We start from the raw sequence: 8,740 nt of genomic DNA on the forward strand, positions 1-8,740 counted from the left end.
AAACCGATCTCTACAAACCTTTTCTGTATGGACCTTGCACGAGGGAATTGTCATGCTGAAACAGGAAAGGGCCTTCGCTAACAGTTGCCACAAAGTTGGAAGCACAGAATCGTCTAGAATGCCATTGTTTGCTGTATCGTTATAATTTCCCTTCACTGGAACTAAGAAGCCTAGGCTGAACCATGAAAAACAGCCCAAGACCATTATTCCTCCTCCACCAGTTTCCACTACTCCAGAGTCCAACGGCAGCTAACTTTATACCACTCCAGCCGACGCTTGGCATTGCACATGGTGATCTTAGGCTTATGTGCAGCTGATCGGCCATGGAAGCCCATTTCATGAAGCTCCCTTGTGCTGACGTTGCTTCCAGAGGTAGTTTGGAACTCGATAGTGAGTGTTGCAACCAAGGACATACAATTGTTATGCTCTACGTGCCTCGGCGATCCCGTTCTGTGAGCTTGTGTGGCCTACCACTTCGCAATGAGCCGTTGTTGCTCCTGGATGTTTCCAATTCAGAATAAAAGCAGTTACAGTTGACCGGGGCAGTTTTAGCAGGGCAGACATTTGACAAACTGGCATCCTATGACGGTGCCACTTTGAAAGTCACTGAGCACTTCAGTAAGGCCATTATACTGCCAATGTTTGTCTATGGAGATTGCATGGTGGTTGATTTTATACACGTCAGCAATGGGTGTGGTTGAAATAGCCAAATCCATTCATTTGAAGGGGTGACTGCATGCCTTTGGTGATGTGTATACTGCATCTGGACAGGTGTCTAGACTAGGGAGAACAATGTTGATAATTTAAGTAGCCTAATCTTAAATATTTTATGATTGATAATGAGTAGATGATCCTTCTGTTTTTGCGACATTAGGCAGGTTTCCATCCAACCTTTTTATGCAGTAAAGTAGGCTAAATGTTGGACAAAACATTTCAAGACATTCGAAATGTCGACAAAATATGCTAGACAAGTTGGTGTCATTTGTGTTGGTAAAATTAATTATGTGGGAAATGGCGGTGGGAACGCCTTTATGTGAAAATATTGACATAATAACCATATCAAAGTCAATTTGGAGTCCGCGATTATGTGTTGTGTGGTCCTCCCACTTTGATTTGGGAAAGCATGCAGTTTATTAGGCTACAGATTAAATAAATTATGATTAATTTCACAGGGTGGCGACAGTGCACGGAGATGAGCTTGACGATCCTTTCCAATAAATACCGAGGATCTTATTCTGGTGGCATGATGATAGATGCTTGGCTGCCGTTTGACAAATAAAAATAGTCTTGCTCTTTTGTCCATAATAATCTCATCATGCAGTAGGCTATACCCGCACTGAGTGGTCGGTCACATTCACTGTATAACCCCCACAAAAATGTAGATAAAACGATCAGGAGAGTTGAAAAAGCGATGGAAACCCATTTAAATTGTATTTTGTATTGGGTACATGGGAATTTAACCGCAAACGCTACTTTTATGTGCACTACTCAACACGCACAGCCTTTTATTAAAGTACATTTGATGGAACCATCTCTGGTGGGAAAATGCTTTTAGAATATTCACGTGAAAATCTGTCGGCAATTGGGTGGAAACCTATTTTATGTGGCTTTCTTTTAAACTACTTATGTAGATCAACATTTGGTCCTGTTCAGTGGCAGAACTAACGTTTTATACATGGGGTGGCCAGGGGGAGGCCAAGGCTACTTCAGGGGTCCATAGACCATGACAGAAAATACGTGTGTAACCCTAACTTGGCATCTAAGGAGCATCAATGAATCATATAATTGCTGATTAGAGGTAGAAGTGATAATCACTTAACCCAGAGTTCTTCAATATGGCAGATAGTGTGGTCCAAAAGGGTTACTTCTCTAGAATTCTTTAACATACTATGAATTGTTAGTCTCTACCTGCAGCTAAATTTCTCACTCACTCACACACACACACGCTTGGGTCACTTTTCATTAATATATAATCTGGGTCTATAAGTGTTGAACATCCAAAATATTTTCAGACAATAAAGGTCAATCACCAAGGAGATAAGATAGCATTTGTGTGTTACATAAATTGCATAGTTTATTTACAGAAAGGTAAAATTACTGCAATTTGACATACCGGGTATAAAGCAGAAATGGACTTGAAAAATAAAAATAATTTTGGTGCCCAGTAATATTACAAATTTACAGTATCATATTTATGCTCATATATATTAGGTTAACTGGTAGCAAAGAATAGTTTTTGAATTGGCCTAATCAAGACCAAATTAAATCTGTGTTACATGATACCCTTTGGATTTGTTATTTTAGGATGTCAGCGTACTAGCTAGTACACAATGTAGGTTTTAATCATGACCAGAGGGACCAAATTATCCTAGGTAGATTTAAAACAGCATAATTCTGTGGTTCTGGTGAGAACTGGCAAAATGTTTCACAAACTCATTAATGTTGAGGGAGCGTGCCCTCCTTGACTCAACACTGAGAATTCCGAGGTGACTTAACCTGTCATCAACCATTGTTGTCCTAAAGTGGGTTTTAATTCATTTTAAAGCTGAGAAGCTTCTCTCGCAAGAAGCACTGCTGACGGGTGTAACAGAAATCTTACAAAGTCAAAATAGCTCATGGAAGACCTCTTTATAAGGTTCTAGAAACACAACAAAGTCTAGGAGAGTAGACAGTCTGTACCTTACACTATTCTCTCTCCTATCAAGAAGCCGCTTGGTTTGATGAACCTCGTGTTGAGGTCCTCTAAATCTGGCTCAAAGGACTGAGCAAAGGCAAACAGAGGCTCCTCAATCAAGAACGTATTCTTTGGGTTGAGAGACTGGACCCCTTGCATTATCTTGCAATTCTTCTTTGAAAAACACCTCTGCAGCTCAGCTGTGAGACCGTCAAGCACCTGATAAAAGATAGCTCTTTGGAAGCTCTCACCATTACTATGGTCACTATTTTTCTGTACTACAGTGCTCATCATCAATGAGTCGTGAAATCTTAAGCTTGTTTTACACACTTTGCAGAGCACTGCAAAATAAGTGTACAATCTCTTCAACCTCTTTCCATAGTTCTCCAAAGTAACCCTCACTTCTGTAGTCCTGTAATTTACATTTACATTTAAGTCATTTAGCAGACGCTCTTATCCAGAGCGACTTACAAATGTGTCTAAGGGTACCTATTAGATCCACAGCCCTTGCTAGGTCAAGAGAGCTTGATAGGAGCAAGTCAGAAAGACATTTGGCATCACCAAGCACTTTACAAAAGGTCACCAAAAGCCCAATGAAATGTACATCTATCTGAGAAAGAAGGCCGCTTGCCTCCACTGATCTATCACCACTATTTTCAAGTGTGATACCCTGTAGCACTCTCAGAACTGCTGGAAGACTGTCCCTCAGATTACAGCATGCCATGTAGTCCAGACCATGTTTTTCAAGGCAATCAATTATACATTTTGTGAGACCTGCTGCATCTAAGCTTCAGCTGACACAGTGTAAAAAGCTTTTGTGGATGGTCCCGTTATAATAGTACCTCACAACTAAAGCCATTTGTTCTTTTTTCTACACTAAAAACTTCACTTTCTTTTACTTCTCTTATTATTTTACTTTGTACCATCTCAGCTAAGCCCTCAAGAACTTTGTTCTGGATTTGGTGGCTTGTGTACTTAGCATTGCCACATGCATTCATCCTTTTCTCTATGAGATGGTCATACGTTGTTATTTCTTCTAAGATTGTCAAAAAATGACCCTTGTTGTGAAAGTCATCAGAGTCTCTGACCTCTCTGTGCTATATTTTGAGTGATAGTTAATAGGAGCATATCTGCAATTGTTTTAATGTAAGTACAGTTTTCCTTCACTTTCTTTTCCCGGTCCTTATTAATGACATCTAACATTGATGAGTTGCTGTCAATAGCCCTTTCATGCTGACTCCAAGCATACATAGCATTGATATGATGCTCTGCCTTCGAATGGAGCTTAAACCCAGAATCTTTAAACTGTGATGTGAAGGCAGATTCAGGTGTATTGGGCAGAGAAAAATTAATCTTGACTTACAGAATATTCAAGTCATGAATTGTCCTTATACCAGGAGCTGTTGAAAGCTCCTGAAAGACTTCTAGGAAATGTTTGCAAACATGTCTGAAATACACGTTAAATAATGTGTCATACTTCTATGGAAATGTATAATTAAGGGATCCACAAGATTAGATACTAACAGCTGCTAACTAAAATGTGTAGTTTAAAGTAGCCCTGGCTTACCATTGGGTCCTTTTAGAACAGAAGTCTGATATCTCTGCCTTTCTTTTCCTGTTTAATTGACTCCATGCAAAAATAAGACAGTCTATGGTTACATCTAAGCATCCAATTACCCACATTTTAGTCCAATCTCAATTATAAATCCCCTTTATCATAACTGTATGTTAAAATCAACTACCGGCCTAAGTTGCTAGTTAGATCATGGCTGGCCCTACTCTGCAGTAAGTCATTTAGCTAGCTAAAATTTCTTACAACTTTACGATAGCAAACAGGCTATCTGCAAACTGTGGTAATCTTTTGAGTAATGTTAACATATTGATAATAACAATTGTTCATTTTGAGTTCAAGTATGAACATCTAACTGAGATAATTCATTTCAAATTGTTGAATGTGAACTTGCTGAACACTGACAGCTGTAGCCTACTAGTTACCCCACATTAGCTAAACATTCGTATAATGTAACTTACGACACTGCACTGTATGTGTCTATTACTAGCACAGATGTAAACATAATGTTAGGCTATATTGTGAACCGATCTCTCTTATCCTGTTAACTGTCTGCCAAAGGTCTAACATTAACTTACACAGCGAATCAACTTTCGTAAAAATTGTTCAGGAAACCTAAACCCGATGCTAAACCTTAAAACTTAATATGATGCTTTCGCCAATCTCTTTAAAGAGCTCGTGGAGCTGTGGAAATATGATCTATTCTTCTGTATGTTCTTCTTATTCTTCTGTATCTCGCAACCAACGTTAATATTCTCTCTTCCTCGTCCTCGATTTGAAAAATGCGCCGCCATTCGTCAAAATAAATGCTTCTTGAAATGAGATGTCAATCAACATCAAACTGCCAGAAGCAAATTTAATGTTCCTGTTGCCACAACTAAGGTTTGCGCTGGTGGGCCTAATTTGAACTCAAAGTGAAATTTTTACTTCTGGTCTGCAACCAGAGTCAGTGGATAGCAGAAGTCCGGATAACAAATTACTGAGCGATGTAATGTAGAAAATGTGAGAATGGGTTTTGAACACACGTGTTGAGCTTTTTTGGTTGTTAGAGGCCATTTTGAACCAAAACTACATTACAGAAGATTTGGAGCAGTAAACCTCCCATTGAAAGATCCCAGACCAACTGGTATTTCTAGAGTATCTGAAACCAAAGGGTTGATATGCTGCTCCTTTTTGTTAAAATGCTGTACACTGTAAAGGGCATGAAATTGACACAAGGCTAATTCATATGACTACCACCCACATGACCAGCAGTGGGGTTGAACATCTGCATGTAAGGGGAGTGAGATGGTGTTGGTCAGAGGCAATCTAGGCACTTGAATATCTACATTTAATTTGTATATAATTTTAAATTATGAAAACAATTGTATTTTTTTTAACCTTTATTTAACTAGTCAAGACAGTTAAGAACAAATTATTTACGTAATCGGGTGTAAGACGGCTAGTGATGGCTATTTAACAGTCTGATGGCCTTGAGATTGAAGCTGTTTTTCAGTCCGTTGCACCTATACTGACCTAGCCTTCTGGATGATTGTGGGGTGAACAGGCCGTAGTGTGGGTGGTTGATGTCCTTGATGAACTTTTTGGCCTTCCTGTGACATCGGGTGCTGTAGGTGTCCTGAAGAGCAGGTAGTTTTCCCCCAGTGATGTGTTGGGCAGACTGCACCACCCTCTGGAGAGCCCTGCGGTTGCGGGCGGTGCAGTTGCCGTATCAGGCAGTGATACAGTCAGACAGGATGATCTGAATTGTGAGGGTGTTAGGGACCAAGACAAATTTCTTCAGCTTCCTGAGGTTGAAGAGGCACTGTTGCTCCTTCTCCACTCAGCACCCTGTCTGTGTGGGTGGACCATTTCAAATCGTCAGTGATGTGTACGCCGAGGAACTTTAAGTGTTTCACCGTCTCCACTGTGGTCCCGTTGATGTGGATAGGAGCGTGCTCCCTTTGCCATTTCTTGAAGTCCACGATCAGCTCCTTTGTTTTGTTGATGTTGAGTGAGAGGTTATTTTCCTGGTACCACTCTCCCAGGGCCCTCACCTCCTCCTTGTAGGCTGTCTCGTCAATGTTGGTAATCAGACCTACTACGGTTGTGTCGTCTGCAAACTTGATGATTGAGTTGGAGGCGTGCGTGGCCACGCAGTCATGCGTTAACAGGGAGTACAGGAGGGGGCTGAGCATGCACCGTTGTGGGGCCCCGTGTTGAGAATCAGCAAAGTGGAGGTATTGTTTCCTACCTTCACCAGCTGGGGTATGGCCGGTCAGGAAGTCCAGGACCCAGCTGCACAGGGTGAGGTTCAGACCCAGGGCCCCAAGCTTAATGATGAGCTTGGAAGGTACTATGGTGTTAAATGATGAGCTGTACTTGATGAACAGCATTCTCACATAGGTATTCCTCTTGTCCAGATGAGTTAGGGCAGTGTGGTTGCGATTGCGTCGTCTGTGAACCTATTGGGGCGGTAAGCAAATTGGAGTGGGTTCTGGGTGTCAGGTAGGGTGGAGGTGATATGGTCCTTGACTAGTCTAGTCTCTCAAAGCACTTCATGATGACGGAAGTGAGTGCTCAGTCTTTTTGCTCAGTTACCTTAGCTTTCTTGGGAACAGGAACAATGGTGGCCCTCTTGAAGCTTGTGGGAACAGCAGACTGGGATAAGGATTGATTGAATATGTCGTGTCAGTGGCACTGTATTGTCCTCAAAGCGAGCAAAGAAGTTGTTTACCCTGTCTGGGAGCAAGACATCCCGGTCCACGACGGGGCTGGTTTTCTTTTTGTAATCTGTTATTGACATACTGCCACATACCTCTCGTGTCTGAGTCTTTGAATTGCGAGGTGGGCAAAACAGAGGATCCGCTTCGGGAAAGTCGTATTCCTGGTCGTAATGTTGGTGAGTTGACTTAGCTCTTATATCCAATAGTTCCTCCCGACTGTATGTAATAAAACCTAAGATTACCTGCGGTAACAATGTAAGAAATAACATGTAAAAAAACAAAATACTGCATAGTTTCCTGGGAACGCAAAGCGACGTGGCCATCTCTGTCGGTGCCAGAAGTCTCAATCAGTACACTTGGAACAATTTAAGAATTATGAAACTTGAATTTAATGAAATAAACAATAACATTTTTTTTTAAACCAAATTCAACAGTCTGATAGAGCCCCACAGTGGAGGTGTCATTATACACATAAATCTTAGTGGTCAAACAGGGAAATGTTCCAGTCATTTTAAAATAAGGGCTATGTTTCATGTAGGTTTACCCTGGCATGACATTTTGTTAACCATGTAAATCTCTCTTGGACAAGGTCAAAACTACAAATCCCTGCAAGCTCCTACACGTCATCTCTAGCTGACACCTTTTCTAACAGGTATTATGTCAATTTAAAACTTGCACAAGAAAGTTCACAGAATTGTCCATTTAAAGTAATGTAGGGTACAGGCTAATATATTGATAAAAGTAACCTTGTCCTAGAGAGATTTACACGATTATCAAAATGTCACGCCAGGGTAAGCCTACACAAAACACAGCACTTATTTTACTTGTTTCTAAAATCCCCTATGGGCATAATGAATGGTGGAAAAATGATTGGAACCGTTTCCCTGTTTGACCGCCAGATTATATGGTAATTATGGCTCATACTGTGGTACCTTATTGACCTCCATACAAAAACTCCATGCTTGGACGGAGACAACTAGATTTTCTGCCGAGTTGGGCCTCTGTCTTCCTCTTTGGTTTAGCTAATGTTCCACTCCTTGTACTCCATGCTAGCATCAGCCCTCAGCTAATGTTGAGGGGATTTTAAATGCTTCCTCATGCGGTATTCTAGTGGCATTGTCGGTTATTGTTTAGTAAGGGTAAAAATGACAAAAATCATAGAAAAAATCTATTACTTTTGAAATAGACAAGGGATCAATGACCTTTGTGACCTTTTTGTGCTCACATTGGTGACTGAGCAGCTAACCGATCTCTGCAGCTGTACATAGTCCAGCGGTATATAGCCCACCCAATTTACCTACCTCATCCCCATACTGTTTTTATTTGATTTACTTTTCTGCTCTTTTGCACACCAGTGTCTCTACCTGCACATGTTCATCTGATCATTTATCACTCCAGTGTTAATCTGCTAAATTGTAATTATTCACTCCTATGGCCTATTTATTGCCTACCTCCTCATGCCTTTTTGCACACAATGTATATAGATAATTTTTTTTCTACTATGTTATTGGCTTGTTTATTGTTTACTCCATGTGTAACTCTGTGTTGTTGTCTGTTCACACTGCTATGCTTTATCTTGGCCAGGTCGCAGTTAAATGAGAACTTGTTCTCAACTAGCCTACCTGGTTAAATAAAGGTGAAATAAAAATACATAAATAAATAAATAAAAATTGAAAAGGACTGTCAGTGCGCGGATTCGATTATGCTGAGCCGCGGTGTGGGAGGAGCGCCATCTCAAATCGAGCAGTAATCTGTGCTGCTCGGTCATTTTGTCAAGAAGGCAGCATGGTG

This window comes from Oncorhynchus nerka, linkage group LG27 (genome assembly GCF_034236695.1).
Source record: "Oncorhynchus nerka isolate Pitt River linkage group LG27, Oner_Uvic_2.0, whole genome shotgun sequence".
Taxonomy (NCBI): Eukaryota; Metazoa; Chordata; class Actinopteri; order Salmoniformes; family Salmonidae; genus Oncorhynchus; species Oncorhynchus nerka.